We start from the raw sequence: 16,872 nt of genomic DNA, 5'->3' as shown, positions 1-16,872 counted from the left end.
GCCCTCCTCCAGGGGATCTTCCCAACCCAGGGATCCAAGCCGTGTCTCTTTGGTCTTCTGCACTGATAGACAGGTTCTTACCACTAGTACCGCCTAGGAAGTCCAAGCATTCATTGGGTCTTATAAACTGAGCTTCCATCCTTCTTGCCTTGCTAAGTCACTTCAGTCATGTGCAACTCTGTGCGACCCCATAGACAGTGGCCCACCAGGCTCTGCTGTCCCTGGGATTCTCCAGCAAGAACACTGGAGTGGGTTGCCATTTCCTTCTCCAATGCATGAAAGTGAAAAGTGAAAGGGAAGTCGCTCAGTCGTATCTGACTCTTTGCGATCCCATGGACTGAAGCCTACCAGGCTCCTCCTTCCATGGGATTTTCCAGGCAAGAGTACTGGAGTAGGGTGCCATTGCCTTATCTAACCAAAGCAGAGGAGAGGAAAGGTGATATTTGGTAAAATGTATACCAGACGGGGCCCTTTTGAGATCATCAGCTTCAAACATTCCAGGATTTGCTAATGTACCATCAGTAAACCTCTCCCTCAAAGCAGCCTGGCATGGTTATGAATGCTTCACCGTGATCAAAAGCTCCAAGTTCCTCTGAAAAGTGAAACACCATGCATAAAAAGGCTTTTATCGCTTTAGAAAATGACCCCAAGAGAATGCTGGTATTCAATTCTTAGAATTTAGTGTTTCCTGAGGTTTTCCTATAATCTAAGTAAAAACTACTGTAGGTTTGAGAAGAAACTCAACAGTTCTTTCATGTGCTATAAAAAGTTAATTTACAGAAAAACAAACTGAAAGTTGACAGATGGAAGGAATGCCACGTGGGTAAACAGACAACATGGAAAATCCTTTCCACACAGGAACTAGGAAGGACTGTAACTGACTCTCTGGTGGGGCTGCGGCACTGCAAGGGTTAAGGTGGAGGGGAGGTGCTCACAGGACATGTCACCCCCCAACACAGGTGGTGGTAAAGATATACAGTTGAGTCCCCTACATACGAACCTTCAAATTGTGAACTTTCAAAGAGCTGAACGTGTGTTCGCATGTCCGATCACGTATGTTACTTCACATGTCTGGGGTACACTGTCATATGTGTGCATCCCCTACGAGTGGCTGCGCTCTCATGAACTTTACATTACTGTATAGAGTACAGTAGTAAAGTATCTATTTCAAGCCCAGGATGTCTGGAGGAAAGCATAAAAGCAGTGGTGATGTAGCTGGCATTACTATGAAGCACCAGCTGTTCTACTGTACTGCTACGCTTTTCAAAGTACCATGCTGTAAGATTCAAAATGTTTTCTTGGACTTCCCTAGTGGTACAGTGGATAAGAATCTGCCTGCCAATGCAAGGGACACAGGTTCAATCCCTGGGCTGGGAAAATCCCACACACCACAGAGCAACTCAGCCTGTGCACCTCAACCACTGAGACCTGCACATTTTAGGGCCCATGAGCCACAACTGCTGAGCCTTCACGCCACGACGACTGAAGGCTGTGCACCTAGAGACTTGCATTTATTTTTTACAGTTGTTTCTTATCTGGTTTTTGTGTGAAACGTATTATAAACCTCTTATAGTGCTATTTAGCCAATTGTGTCGGAGAAGGCAATGGCACCCCACTCCAGTACTCTTGCCTGGAAAATCCCATGGATGGAGGAGCCTGGTAGGTAGCAGTCCATGGGGTTGCTGAGAGTCAGGCACGACTGAGCGACTTCACTTTTCACTTTTCACATTCATGCACTGGAGAAGGAAATGGCAACCCACTCCAGTGTTCTTGCCTGGAGAATCCCAGGGATGGCAGAGCCTGGTGGGCTGTCGTCTATGGGGTCGCACAGAGTCAGACACGACTGAAGCGACTTAGTAGCAGCAGCAGCAGCCAATTGTGTTCATTGACTACCTAACACACTGGACTCTGGGAATGGAATTGTTAGCCCCTGGAGGACTTACTGTAGTCACAGAATAGGCCCAGTCCTTGGTAATGCCTTTTGCTGCCTTGGAGAAAAGCCTCTCTTGTTGTGTCAATTACCACATTGTATGCCAGCTGGCTGAACAAAAGGCATTCCTTAAACTAAAACCCAGTTTGCCACCCCAGCACAACTCTTTGGCATATGGATTAGTTCAAGCTGAAAACAATCAAGGCCCCCCAAACTCAGAAATTCTGACCTCCCCCTAAGTGCCTAAGAGAAGAGAGCCTGTTCTCAGCATAGAGCTATCAGCACCAACACTGGAAAAGAATATGGACCAGGTGTGGTGGGGGAAACCCCTAGAGATCAGCGTCCTCTCTGGGTCCCACTGTTTCTGCAAGTCCAGCAAATATTTATTTACCAAACATCAGCTTTTCCAACTCCCTGTGAATTGCCCTCCTCCCCGTTGAAGTCCCAAACCACACCCCTCAACATCCTCTTTTGTCTTGAGCTGAACATGGTATTTAAGGTGAGGGCTTGGGCCTGTTTAGTGAGTTAACTCAGTCTCTCTGGGTCTCTCCAATGGATCCATGTTATTCACCTTTTGTGTGACTTTCTCCCATTGATCTGTTTCATGTCAATTTAATTCATAGACCCGCCAGAGCACCTAGAAGGTAAAGAAAAAGTTCTTCCTTCCCAACAGCCCAACTTGATACTGCTTTACAGACAGATAAAAAAGAAATGCTGATTCTTCCTGGGTTTACCAAACTCAGGAAGCCTCTTCCTCTAGTATAATACGAAGTGAAAGTGAAAGTCGCTCAATCGTGTCTGACTCTTTGCAACCCCATGAACTACACAGTCCATGGAATTCTCCAGGCCAGAATACTGGAGTGGGTAGCCTTTCCCTTCTCCAGGGGATCTTCCCAACCCAGGGATTGAACCCAGGTCTCCCGCATTGCAGGCAGATTTTTTACCAGCTGAGCCAGAAGGAAAGCCCAAGTATAATACAAGGGTACCTGCAATTTTTGAGACAGGATCCATTAAATGAAAGCAGGAAGTCAGGCAAACACCCCAGGAGTTGGGATATCATATCTCATGTTCATCAAAGACACTATCGAAGAAGACAGAGATGCCCTTGTGGAGAGTACATTCTAACACTAATGACATAATGAAGCCAACAAAAACAAAGTGATCTTTAGTTTATACTGGCTTTTCGGGAATAAGGTGAAGGGTGGCAAATATGAAGCTGATTCATCAGCAAGTAGAAAGCTGATTTGTCAATGCTCCCCTTTCCTTCACTGCCGGCAGGTGTTTGGCAGATCAATGATGACATTCTCAGCAGCTGAACCCTCCACAATATGGTACTCCCAACAGCCAATGATAATTCATCAGTGTCAGCCCATGAAAACTAACCCCGAGTTACCTTATATTTGACATGCATACTATTTTCATCCATCTTACTTTCCTTATTTTTGTTTCTTTTTTTGTTACTTGTTGAAAAATGTGAAACTCCTTGTGTTAGCTGGGCTGGGGGAAAGCAAGGAAAGGGAAGGTTATGGCTCTCCTCTAGCCAGTGTTGGAAAAGGAATCTTGAAGAATCCAGGGAGTAGATCCAGTCTTGTTTGCAGCACTGGGGACAATTTACCTTGAAAGCTGAGCCTGTACTGGAGCTGGGACAGGCTGTACAAGCACGTTCATTCTCCTTCAACCTTCTCACACTGATGTTTCCAGGGAGGGTTTGCAGCTTTATTTGAACAACTGTGACCAGTGCCTTAAAAACGGCACTCAGGTGCTTTGGACATCATCTTCAATCCAAGAATTGGTGGACCATTTACTTTGGTAGTGTTTTCTCTTTGGTTCTGATTGGTTCTGCTAGGGGTGGGGGACTGGAGGCCCTGCTTACTGGTGGCTTCTTGGCTTGAGTATAATCTTGTCTCCATGGTACCACCGCCTTCTTACTGCCACTCTGTGTCACTCTACACAACATCTGGCTGGTTCCTGTGTCTTCCGCATCTGATCTCTAGTTTTTATGGAACTGTGCATGCCTGATCACATGCTAAGACTTTACCAAGTGCCTTGCTTGAATCTCTGGAAACTACTTACCAAGGACTCTGTCCTTGCTACTTGACTTTGACCCACTGCCTTGCTTTCAGTCCTGCCTGTTGGTGTTAGATGGCCCAGACTGCTCCTAACTCCACTGGCTGAGACTCCCCAGACCTTGGTAGCAGTGTCCGAGGCCTAGCACTAATGTATCGGGTTGGCCCAAAAGTTCCTTTAGATTTTCCCATAACATCTTACAGAAAAACCCAAATGAACTTTTTAGCCAGCCTAATATTTAGTTGTTTCCTCTTCTTGAAGTTACTTTCAATGCTTCCAAGAAAAGAAGGGAGGGAGGGGAGGAGGAATAAGGGGAGGAAGTAGAAGGGGAAAGGAAGGAAGGAAAAATAGTTTCATGCAACTGAGGACCTACAACCATGTCAACTACTCAGATCATGCATATTTCCTTAAGCTTTGAACTGTTCAGCCTTTCTTTGTGTAAAGTGCTGAGTGTCTTCCCCAGCCTGATTCTCCAACATACCCCTGAGACTCCTCTCTATCAAATAGCACATAATCACTGAACACAAGTTAATTTTAATATTATCCAAAACAAAACATAATTAGCAGGGCAATGTGCTATGAAAATCATCATAAAAAGCGTTCAAACGCTAAGTATAAATACATTGGAATTATCTATGGTTTAGGAGTATTTGTGCCACTGTTCCTCTCCATTAGGGCAGAAACAGAGTTGACTTTAGCTATGATTTCATGGTCTATAAAAACAACCATTGAGAATTGGGAATGGACTGCAGTTGTGTTCAAATATTGCAGGAATCTTCTTCAGCATCAACATTTACTCAACTCCCTCCTACTAATGACAGTCCCCCTATGTGACATCAGTATAATAGACACAGGTTACCTTTCCTAGATCCAGAATGTACCAGAGATATCAGTGGGAAAACGCAATTCAGAGTTAGCTTCTAAGATTGAAATGTATTAAGCAACTCCCTTAAGAAGCACTATGCAGTGAATTGCAGTGAGGAAACTATAATAACGAATAATAGGAGAAATATTTCAAACACCAGGAGGCACAACTTCAAATAATGGGACAAAGCTATAGACCAGCCTAACATGCAGCCTTCAGAAATGGAGAATCTCTTCTTGAATTTGGGCTATTAAATGCCTTCATGTAAGGGCCCTTGAACTAGAAAAGTCCTGTGCAGTTATCCTGTAGACAGTTTTAACAACAATGATAAATATGCCTCTAATCTTGATGTCTCTGCTAGATTATGGCCCCAGAATACAAAAGCAGGTCTAGGAAAGATGAGTAGTCCCCTGAATCTTTCTGGTGTAGGTCCCTAAATTCATGTATGTTACAATGTAGGTAAGTTTCAGAAAGCACAGGCAAAGCTACAAAAAGCAAAGACTCTTTCTCTTCTATTATGTTTTTTAAAGATAAAATATGGACATGAATCTTTTTTAATGCAACAGTTCAAAAAGAGCATAGAGTAAAAAGCAAGCCTCTTTTCCACTCTTGAATAGACAGAAAAATACAGACAAAAACATCTTCCTTGGAACAATGTAGAGTCTGATTATTCTTCCAACAAACATTATCTTTTACCAAAAACATTTTCAGAATGATATCTCCTTGACAAGGTGAAACAGTCTCACTGATTTACTCACATACATTTTATCGAGTGCCTACTCAGGACTAGGTCTGAATTTTTTAGACATTTGCATTTTTCTACTAATTCTCCTTTTAGTTATGAGCCCTTTGCCTCAGAGGATATACAGCCATTCACCATTCTTTAGAACCAGTTCTGTCTGTGGCCAGGAAAGACAACAAGCTGTTGGTCAAAAATGCAGCTCTAGGGGTTTCCCTGGTAGTTCAGGGGTTAAGAATCAGCCTTCCAATGCAAGGGCTGCAGATCTGACCCCTGGTCAGGGAACTTAGGGGGCTTCCCTGGCAATACAACTGGTAAAGAATCTACCTGCAATGTGGGAGACCTGGGTTCAATCCCTGGACTGGGAAGATCCCCTGGAGAAGGGAATGGCTACCCACTCCAGTATTCTGGCCTGGAGAATTCCATGGACTGTAAAGTCCATGGGGTGGCAAAGAGTCAGACATGACCGAGCAACTCACTTTCAGGGAACTATATCCCACATGCCTCATGCCAAAATAAATAAGACATAAAACAGAAGCAATACTGTAACAAATTCAATAAAGATTTTTTAAATGGTCCATGTTAAAAAATCTTTAAAACAAAAACTTAGCCCTAGTACTCCACCACTGGGTCCAGTCTGATCCTGTACTTTGGCCCTAATGATAAAGCTTTTTTATCTGGTGCATTTTTTTGGTTGTTCCAGCTTCAGCTCTGCTTTATTCAAATGTGTCATAGTCAAAGCTTTCACAATCTGCCCAGCAGAGGATCATGTTAATCACCACAAGCCTTGAAGTCAGATGATTTGGATAGGAATGTTTACTTTCTTACTTAAAGTTTTTCCTTCCTAGTTCAGTTCAGTCGATCAGTTGTGTCCGACTCTTTGCGACCCCATGAATCGCAGCACGCCAGGCCTCCCTGTCCATCACCAACCCCTGGAGTTCACTCAGACTCACGTCCATTGAGTCAGTGATGCCATCCAGCCATCTCATCCTCTGTCATCCCCTTTTCCTTCCTAGAGTCCCACAGAAAAACTTCCATGTGGCTGGTTCCTCCCCTGATAAATCAAAATACTATCAGTACAAACTTCATAGTGTTAAGAGAATAAACTAACTTCTAAAGTTCTCAGCACCATCTGTCTACGATTGTGCCTCTAGTCATCAAAGGGACTGGGCCCAACAATACTCTTGAAAATTACTCTACTGAGACTAAAAGACTCAGTTTAGAATAGAACTAAGATTCAATGGAAAAAATCCAGAGTCCTTTCTCTTTATAATAAATGTTGCTGATAATGGTGGTTTGCCTGTATCTTCAAAGATGTCTACTTCATCTCTCATCATCTCTCTGACTGATGGACACTTTCTCGTGTCTTCAAAGGCATTCACGATGTATACAGAATCCTTACTGATACCTGTTTTCCATTTTCACAGACACTGTGTATCATATTTTAGCATCCTCATTAAAATTTCTTCTCTGTTGTCAGCTGTGTTTCCAGTGCTTTGCCATGATGAACACCAGTCCAGTGCCCATGTGGGTTAGAAAGACAGACAGCTCCCAGTCTGATGTATCCTGGTTCATGCCAGAAGTCCGGGGTTCCACATGGCACCTAATGCTCACTGGAAAGGTAAAATCCCAGCCAGCCATGGTATGTGTAGGTAAGAGAATAAGTTAGTTTGAAAATTCTCAGTTTCCTCCAATGCATTTCCTACCCATTATTAGAGGTCAACTTTATCTACAGACATCAATCTGAACTCAATTTGCTCAGACAACTCATCTGTTAAATGACACATCTGACCTAGAGATCAGTTAAAGAAATAATCCTAGTGCTAAGCTCTCTCAGCCAATGACCTCCTCCAGTTTTGGTGGCAGGTTATGGTTTGCAGAAATGCAGATAGCAGACCTCCGATTAAGTACCATAAAAGAATAAACTTTCATTTTCTCGAGTTTCATGACTGGAAAATGAAACTAGAAAAGTGTATGACTGTTTTGTCAAACTGAAAGGAGTCAACTGTCACACCTTTGAGGATGAAATAAATAATTTCTTTAGCAAAAAGAACAGAGGTAACATACAATTATCATAAATAAAAACTGGCTCACCTTATATAGATTTCGAAAACCACCATATATGTGACTTTCCTGGTGACCCAGATGGTAAAGAATCTGCCTGCAATTCAGGAGACCTGGATTTAATCCCTGGGTCAGGAAGATCCCCTGGAGAAATAAATGGCAACCCACTCCATTATTCTTGCCTGGGAAATCCCATAGACAGAAGAACATGACGGGCTACAGTCAATGGGGTTGTGAAGAGTCAGACATGACTTAGCAACTAAACTCAACAAACACATGTGGGAATATTAAGGTACCTTATATACCACAGGTTAATTTAGGTTATGCAATAATTATTGGTTTTATTGGCTCACAATCTGTTAATATCTTATTTGTACTTAGAGGCGTAAATTGATTCTATGGAAACCCAGAATTTTAAAAATCAGATATTCAAACTAGTGAAATTTAAAACATAATAATACAAAAGCATAATTTATTCACTTGAAGTTGTAGAACAAAATAATTTAGCTGATCTATTTTGTTGATTAGAATATGAGGATAATGAAATCAAGGATTCATTTGTACATTTGCTAAAAAAAACCTACTGACTTATTGATACAGCCTGTAAAGTTTCTAGTTACAGCCTCTGAATTTGTCGTCATTGGCCACAACTGGAATTTTCACATCAATGATAGACAACTACAACCAATATCAGAAAAACACATCACAGAATTTTTTTCTTCATGTAGGGAAACAGAGAATGGATTCAGTTGGAGATCTAAAATATCTCTCCAAGCCAACTAATAAGATGTTTGGGAATATTAGAACAAGTAGTCACTTCCCAATCATTTTCTGCATCCTTCACTGTCTACATGATATGTTATACCCATTTATACTCTTGTCTCTTTTCTCCTTTAAATATAAATGAAACTTCCCAAAGAAATATTGATTCCCTCAGAAAAGGTTTTAATACGCTAGGCCTAGTATGTCACCTCTTTTTATATAGACACAGCTTCCAAGCTGCAGGGAGAAAATAGATCTAAAAAGATGGCACCTTTCCCAAAGTGCTTGAATGTAAGAGAAATGGCAGCAATGCCAGGCTTATACCCAGCAGGCCTGGGAAGAAACAGGACTTAAATGAATTAGATATTGATTGCCTGAGTATTTTTGAAATTTCCTTTAATCCGAATTGGTTTCCCAGACAAGGGATTAGATTTGGACGATAAATAACACTGAAAATAATTCTTGAAAATACAGAAATTTCAGTTAGAAGGTTGCTTAAAGGTCATTTATTCTAAGCTTCAATTCCCTCCACTTTCCCCCTTCAGTGATTTTTCAAACCATCACTGAGTACCTCTTGATAAAAAAAAATAATTAATTTATTAAGTAATGAGAATAATTTGCAAGGTTAGAAAGTAAGAGCTCTTCACCAAACCTTGATAATCCCATAACTATTACTATTGGAAAATTACAAGTCATTTATTTCCTTTCTGACAGCTATCCCTATGGGGTCTGAAAATGAATATGACTTTCCAAACCTCTTAGTAACTGGCTTTGGGACTTTCTTTTAAACATTCCAAAAATATATGCTGAAGTTGAGTGCTTCTGAGCAATGCCTCTATAACATCCCACTGGAATGAATGAGGGTTGGGCAAAGGATATGAAAATAAATTTCAACATGATATAATATTAGTAGAGCTATATATATTTCCTTCATAAGTTTAACTGCAGCACTTTTCAAACTTCATATATTGTTATGTTTGTGCTAGATTGGTTACTGTGCCTCTCAAAAGATTTGGCCATTTGCACAAGTGAAAGTGAAAGAAATCATCCTTTTAATTGTTTTTAAATCTTAGACTCTCAGAGCTCCTAATTTTCCCTTTCCCATATTCAAATCTCAGTTGGAAGAGCAAGGATATTCCCTGACTGTCAAGAAAAGCATCCTTCATGTTGCTCTGAGTAAGAGAGATTCCCAATGAAGCCAACATGCACTGGCTCTCCCTCACTCTGCTGGGAAAGACTGAAGGCAGGAGGAGAAGGGGGTGACAGAGGATAATATGGTTGAATGGCATCACTTAATCAATGGACATGAGTTAGCAAATTCTGGGAGACAGTGAAGGACAGGGAGGCCTGGCGTACCACAGTCCACGGGGTCGCAAAGAGTGGGACATGACTTAGCAACTGAACAAAAATCTCATGTACTGCTCCTTGAGCTTTGAGAGGGAAGTACTATTACAGATGCCATTGAACTGATACGAAAAGGGAGGCTCAAAAAGGTCAGTAACTTGCCCAAGGTCACATTGTTAGTAGATGAAAGAGCCAAGACTCTAAGCTCATGCTCCTAACCATGGCATTCCCTGAATACGTCGTCGTTCAGTTGCTCAGTCCAGTTGGACTCTTTTGGGACCCCATGGACTGCAGTATTGGAGTAGGTCTGCATTTGGAATATTGGAATATTCGAGTGGAGAATATTGGAGTGGGTCTGCATTTCCCTCTCCAGGGGATCTTCCTGACCCAGGGATTTAACCCACGTCATCTACGTTGTAGGAGGATCCTCTACAACTAAGTAACCCCATGGCGTCCCATATTCCCTGAATATATCTATTTGTACTTCTTATATACTATGATAAATTTATATTTATACACTCCATGGGCTGAAAAGATGAGATCATTACCTTACTGAAGAAGTAATAGAACCCTCTTTCTTTTAGACTATTTGTAGTCTACTGTGGACAAAAAACACATTGCTCGCCATTTCAGTAAACAAAGAACATTGCCTGCCATCAAGCCAACAAAGGAGCAGCCACTACAGCACGTAATGGTACTCCCTGAGGGGATTCAAGATGGAGGAAAATAGGATACTGGCCCTAGATAGTTAAGATGAGTATCAAAGGAGGAGTTTCAATGCGTCCAGACTCTTGCATCTTCCCACACATAGATAGGAACTAAACCCATTCAACTGCTATGTCTGTTCCGGGGTGACTAGCAGTAATCCTCTGATGCTCGATTACATGTTTTCAACACAAAATTCCTATATATCCTCGCTCCTCCCTTACCTCTTTGGAACAGTCTCTCAGCACTAAGAGGCTGCCTTCCCAGACTACACTCCTCAGTAACGCTCCAAATAAAACATAATTCTCAGATTTTAGGCTGCACATTTTCAGTTGACATTACACAAACTGTTTTTGTAAATAAGCAAGATACCACTTTTGTAAATATTCAAATAAGCATTACTTTAAATTTTCAAAGTGAAGGGCAGCACCTTAATTCACTTTTTTAGTTAAATAAATGCATTTCTTCTTAATAATATAGAGACAAAACAAATGTCTTTAAATTGAGGGTAAAGTTTTAAGAATTAATATGCAAAAAAACACATTTATTTAAAATTTTTTCTAGGATCCAATATGTTCTACCTACAATGATTTGGATTCTCTTTCAATCTTCCAAACCCTTCAGAAAGGAGCAGCGAGAAAATAATGGATGGATGTTTTATGCTCTATACATTGATTTACAGTGATTTCCAGAATGAAACCTGCCTATCTCACCCAATTTAAATGTACTAGACTTTGCTACTGAGTAAATGATGCTTCTTTTAATTTAAACCCAAACCCACACAAACCATCTCAAGTCTTGTTTCTTTAAACTATGAAAAAAATTTTTTTCAAGGACTAGAAGTTATCACTAAATTGCACTGAGAGACACCATTACAAATCTACTAACTAGAAACAGCTAAAGCAAATTGAAGACAAATAAGTAGGAATTGAAGTAAAATACATTATAAGTGCCTGAGAAGAGAATCACCATTCTCTTATAAAGTGTATTAAGTCATACTGTAAATGTGTCTAAGTGTGATTTTAGACATACACCCTGGCCTAGAGGGGCTTCCCTGGTGGCTCACATGGTAAAGAACCCACCTACAATGCAGAAGGCTTGGGTTCAATCCCTGGGTTGGGAAGACCTCCTGGAGAAGGGAATGGCAATACACTCCAGTATTCTTGCCTGGAGAATTCCACGATCAGAGGCACCTGGTGGGCTACAGTTCATGGGGTTGCAAAGTCAGACATGACTGAGCTGGCACACACACACACATATTACTCTAAAATTATCAATCCTTTGACAATGAATGAGCTATCAAAAGTAAATTTCTAGAAACTAAAATCACTGAGGAAGGTTCACAAGAGATACAAGATTTGGAGAAAATAAAGTTAATGATTGTGGAGTCTAACATGACTCAAAAGAGCAGAATAAAATAAGCTCCCAGGTTTGATGATCAAGCTTTATCAGAGGGAAGAGCTTTCCATCAACAACTGGCTCAAGGCTGCAGGCAATTCAAAGAAACTGGAAGAAATGGTAACATCCCCGAGTGTCTCCTTCTAAATCCTCTTCTCATTCTTGAGAACTCCTTTGTCCCCATGGTGAGCTCATTTGTTCCCACGGCTTTAGCAACTGTCAGAGAAGAACCCCAACTTCATAAAGACTAGCCCGGAATAAACGCACAACAGCCCCCATAAGAGTTCAAAGTAGACAGTAAGAGGTAACGGATCAGGGAAGCACAGATTTCTTCTCTATGACATCCTCATCTAACCTGTCATCAGTAATCCTGCCGAAGCCATACCTTTCTCATCATTCTCAGTCATGCTTTATTTCAAATTTCATATGATTTTTCACTTGAATTAGTTTGCAACACTGCAACTTCAGACTGGTTTCTAAGGCAGATCTGATTATGTCATTCTCCCTTCCCAAAAACCTGTAGCATAAATAATCTAAAGTGGTAGCTGCCCAACTGGAATCTCTGCCTTCCTGGATTTTTTCAAAGTGTCACTTGGGACCAGGAAGCTATTGTCAATATTTCCCAAAAGCTTAAAGATAATCATGAATCTATCTGGATATGGCTGCATAGATTAACTATGTGTTGTGCTTTGTCGCTCAGTTGTGCCCGATTCTTTGTGGTCCCGTGGACTGTAGCCCACTAGGTTCCTCTGTCCCTGGGGATTCTCCAGGCAAGAATACTGGAGTGGATTGCCATGCCCTCCTCCAGGGAATCTTCCCAACCCAGGGACTGAACCTGGGTCTCCCACATTGCAGGCAGATTCTTTACTGTCTGAGCCACCAGGGAAACCCTTGAATACTGCAGTGCGTAGCCTATCCCTTCTCCAGGGGATCTTCCTGACCCAGGAATCAAACCGGGGTCTCCTGCATTGCAGACGGATTCTGTACCAGCTGAGCTACCAGGGAAGCCCTAGATGAACTGTAACTACTGAAATTACTACAACTAAATATGGTACCCAGTGTTCTTTAAGCCATCAACACAGGGCCAGGGGCTAATCTGAGTTCTCCTGGGATTCTGAACCTCTCCAAACTCTGCAACACAAGGCTCACTTGACTTTGCCTGGTTACTTTGATTCACAGGCAAGACTAATGGAAGGCTCCTTTAGGGCAATAGCTATCATAATAATTCACTGTTGTGTTTCCAGAGTCTGGCACTGAAATAGAGTAAGTACTTACTAGGTATTCGTTTTAATGACATTTTAGAAATTTGACTGACAGATTTTTTTTTGGCGGGGGGTGGGGGGTGCACCACATGTATGTGGTATGTTAGTTCCCTGACCGGGGATCGAAACTGTGTCCCCTGTACTGGAAGCACTGAGTCTTAATCACTGGACTGCCAGGGAAGTCCCTGACTGATAGCTTTTGATTTCTAACAGATTAACTGTATATTATTTAATACAAAATTAAGAAGAGGATAGAGAATGTTAAATTAAATCCAGTCTGTAGGCTGCAGAACTTCTCGAAAAGCAGGGTCACAGGAACACAGAAGCAACACGAAGCTCTTAGAGGCATAAAAAGCAAAGGCACCAGCCAGAGTTTACTAAGCAACTGGCATTCACCAGGCCCTGTCCCAGACAAATTAGATAAATGCCTTCATTTCCTCCTCACAGCAAAGCTGAGAGCTGGTGTTTACATCTAACAGATACAAACAAAATAAGATTCAGAGAGACTGAGTGATTTCCTAGAGTTACGGAACAGCTAAGGTGTAGAAGCGGGGTCTGAACACAGCTGCCAGACAGGAAGTCTATTGTTCCGCACCTTATTTTTGTTGAAGGGATCTAAGCATCCACAATAACAAATCCAGAGAACAGTCCGGCTAGTTCTGTTTAGTTTCCTAAAAGAATCTTGATAAATGCATCCAGGAGCTATAGAGTGAAAACGATGATATTGTGTGTCCACAGGAAATGACCTGGATTTTTGTATTAACTTCTCCTAACTTCTCTATGGGGCTGTCCTAGAGCATTCACAGACTTCACATATATAACTAATTAAGCATATTTTCCCAAAGCTAAGGCTCATGCCACTCTCCCGCAGACTTCCACAAGACACTTGGCTCAAGAGAATGCCTTAAGAAGCTTCCTGCCGCACAAGACTGTCCATTCAGGGCAGTAGCATAGCATCCTCGCTACATAGGTTGAATCCCTAAAATCCTACACCTACTTCTCTCTTCTTTGCCAAGTACACTTCTCTGTAGCTATAGCCCAGCAACAACTGATACATTTTAAAATGTAATAGAGAAATAAAAAGGAATGGGAAGAACTGAGCTCTCTTATGCTAAGGCATGTGCCTGGGCAGGATGTGGGGGTATGATACATTTTTTTTTTCCTTTAAGTTAGAGAAAGTCAGGAAAATGACAAAATATCAACTGAATTGACTGCTTTCATGAACAGCTTTACTCCTATTCTCTCTTACATTCTAAGTTTAGCCTTTTAGTTCTGTTTAAATACACAAACTGGTTTTTATTGGATGTTCATTTCATTTACCTATTATCTTTAATCAGAAGTTTCAGTGTATTGTCTTCTGGGATGTGAGCCAATTCAACAGGTACTTAGGGATATAGATAGATAGTGTCTATTGCTGGGTACACAGGTTGTAAATGATGTAATATTTACAGAGCTGATAATGATGTAATTCCTCTTGACAAAAAGAGGAGGCAGATCCCTTCAATTAAATACCACGTACACGTCCTCTCTGAGATCATCGTGTCACACATTCCTCTCCAGGTTCCCTCAAGTTCTCTGATGGAATGGAAATGGTGTTCTCCCTCTACAGGTAGATTGATGGGGTAATGAAAAATATAGAATGCATTCAACGAACAGCGACTGAATACTTCCCTGGTGTAGACCTTCGCTGTCCAACAGAACTGCTAATCAGATGTGTCTATTGCATACTTGAAATGTGGCTTAGCTGAACTGGACTGGATTGTGAAGAGTAGGACTGACATATATACACTGCTGCTGCTAAGTCGCTTCAGTCGTGTCCGACTCTGTGCGATCCCACAGACGGCAGCCCACCAGGCTTCCCCGTCCCTGGGATTCTCCAGGAAAGAACACTGGAGTGGGTTGCCATTTCCTTCTCCAATGCATGAAAATGAAAAGTCAAAGTGAAGTCGCTCAGTCGTGTCCGACTCTATCGACCCCATGGACTGCAGCCTACCAGGCTCCTCCGTCCATGGGATTCTCCAGGCAAGAGTACTGGAGTGGGGTGCCATTGCCTTCTCCATGTGTCAAATAGATGGCTAGTAGGAAGCTGCTGTATAACATAGGGAACTCAGCTCAGCACTCAGTGATGACCTAGAGGGGTGAGAGGGGTGGGTGGGAGGGAGACTCAAGGGGATATATGTGAACACAGAGCTGATTCACACTGCTGTACAGCAGAAACCAACACAATATTGTAAAGCAATTATCCTCCAATTAAAAGTAAATTTAAAAGAAAGAATATGGTAGAAGTGTCACTAATAACTTATGCTAATTATATACTGAAATGATAAATTGATACATTACATTTTGAAATGTGCTACCAGAAAATTAATTTTGTATATTTAAACAAAATACAAAAAATTATATAAATTTTAAAACTGTATAAGTAAAATTATTTATAATATTTATAAATTACACATACTATTGAATTATTCTTCTATTGCTCAGTGGCTACTCTTTCTATTCTTTTATAAGTTTTTTATTTTGATGTGGGCCATTTTAAAAGTCTTTATTGAACTTGTTAAAATATTGCTTCTGTTTTATGTTTTGGTTTTTTGGCCACAAGGCATGTGGGATCTTAGCTGCCCAACCAGGGATTGAACCCACAGCCCTTGCACTGAAAGGTAAAATCTTAACTGCCAGAACATGAGGGAAATCCCTGCTCCCAATATTCTTGCCTCTAAGATTTAAGACAAGTTGGGTAGAGTGGAGTATAGTGGTAATAGACTGCTGCTGCTGCTAAGTCACTTCAGTCGTGTCCAACTCTATGTGACCCCATAGAGGGCAGCCCACCAGGCTCCCCCGTCCCTGGGATTCTCCAGGCAAGAACACTGGAGAGGGTTGCCATTTCCTTCTCCAATGCATGAAAGTGAAAAGTGAAAATGAAGTCGCTCAGTCATATCTGACTCTAGCGACCCCATGGACTGCAGCCTACCAGGCTCCTCCATCCATGGGATTTTCCAGGCAAGAGTACTGGAGTGGGGTGCCATTGCCTTCTCTGGGTAATAGACTAACTAGGGATATAAAAACCACTTGAAGAAAAGAAAAAAAAAAGGCAAATTAGGAAAGTGAAGAAGTTGTGGCACTGTGAACCATATTTGGTTGGCTCTTATCTTTGAGTCATAAGATCTGGCAAGAAGGTGACCATGTGACAGAAGGTTAACACATGGGTATGTGTGTCTTACACTAAAAATTGCCTCTATATCTCATTTCACCTCCTCTCAGGGACTCCCTTGCAAAACCTGCCAAAAAAAAAAAACAACCCATGGATGTCAATTGGCCAGTGTAAGACTCATAATTTTCTAACTGTGAGTTCCCAACATTTTTTTTTTTCCCACAAGAAAACATCTTGGCATTTGACAAATCTGGCAACTCCCAATCTCTTTCAACATCTAAATTTTCCTTAACCTGTAGCCAATATTCTCCCAAACCTAGATTTCTCTCTCTTTTTTTTTTTTTTCCCTCCATTTCTCCCTGGTAGAAATAACATGGTTTGGCTGGTTCTCATCAGGGAACTGAACAATCAAAATTCATGCTTATTCTCCATACCTCATTTTAGCCAATAGTTTCCATCACAGCAGTTAATGCAGAACAAAGTATGCTGGTTTGAATGTCAGTTTATTTTACATCTTTCATCCTCCTAATAATTGAACAGTCATGAGCCAGAAGGCGCACAGCATAGGTAATAGAAAAAGAAAGG

General features: G+C 41.4%; 1 protein-coding gene across 6 annotated transcripts in view; it reads right to left on the bottom strand.

Annotated features, from left to right (window-relative positions):
- The window catches only part of NRG1 (neuregulin 1), a 1,152,455-nt gene that overhangs the window by 800,282 nt on the left and 335,301 nt on the right, over positions 1–16,872 (bottom strand). The gene's annotated exons all lie outside the window — the stretch shown is intronic.

The sequence above is a fragment of the Bos indicus x Bos taurus genome, chromosome 27 (assembly GCF_003369695.1).
Source record: "Bos indicus x Bos taurus breed Angus x Brahman F1 hybrid chromosome 27, Bos_hybrid_MaternalHap_v2.0, whole genome shotgun sequence".
Classification (NCBI taxonomy): domain Eukaryota; kingdom Metazoa; phylum Chordata; class Mammalia; order Artiodactyla; family Bovidae; genus Bos; species Bos indicus x Bos taurus.
Note: the sequence above shows the minus strand (reverse complement) of the source record. Positions and strands in the feature narration are given on the sequence as shown.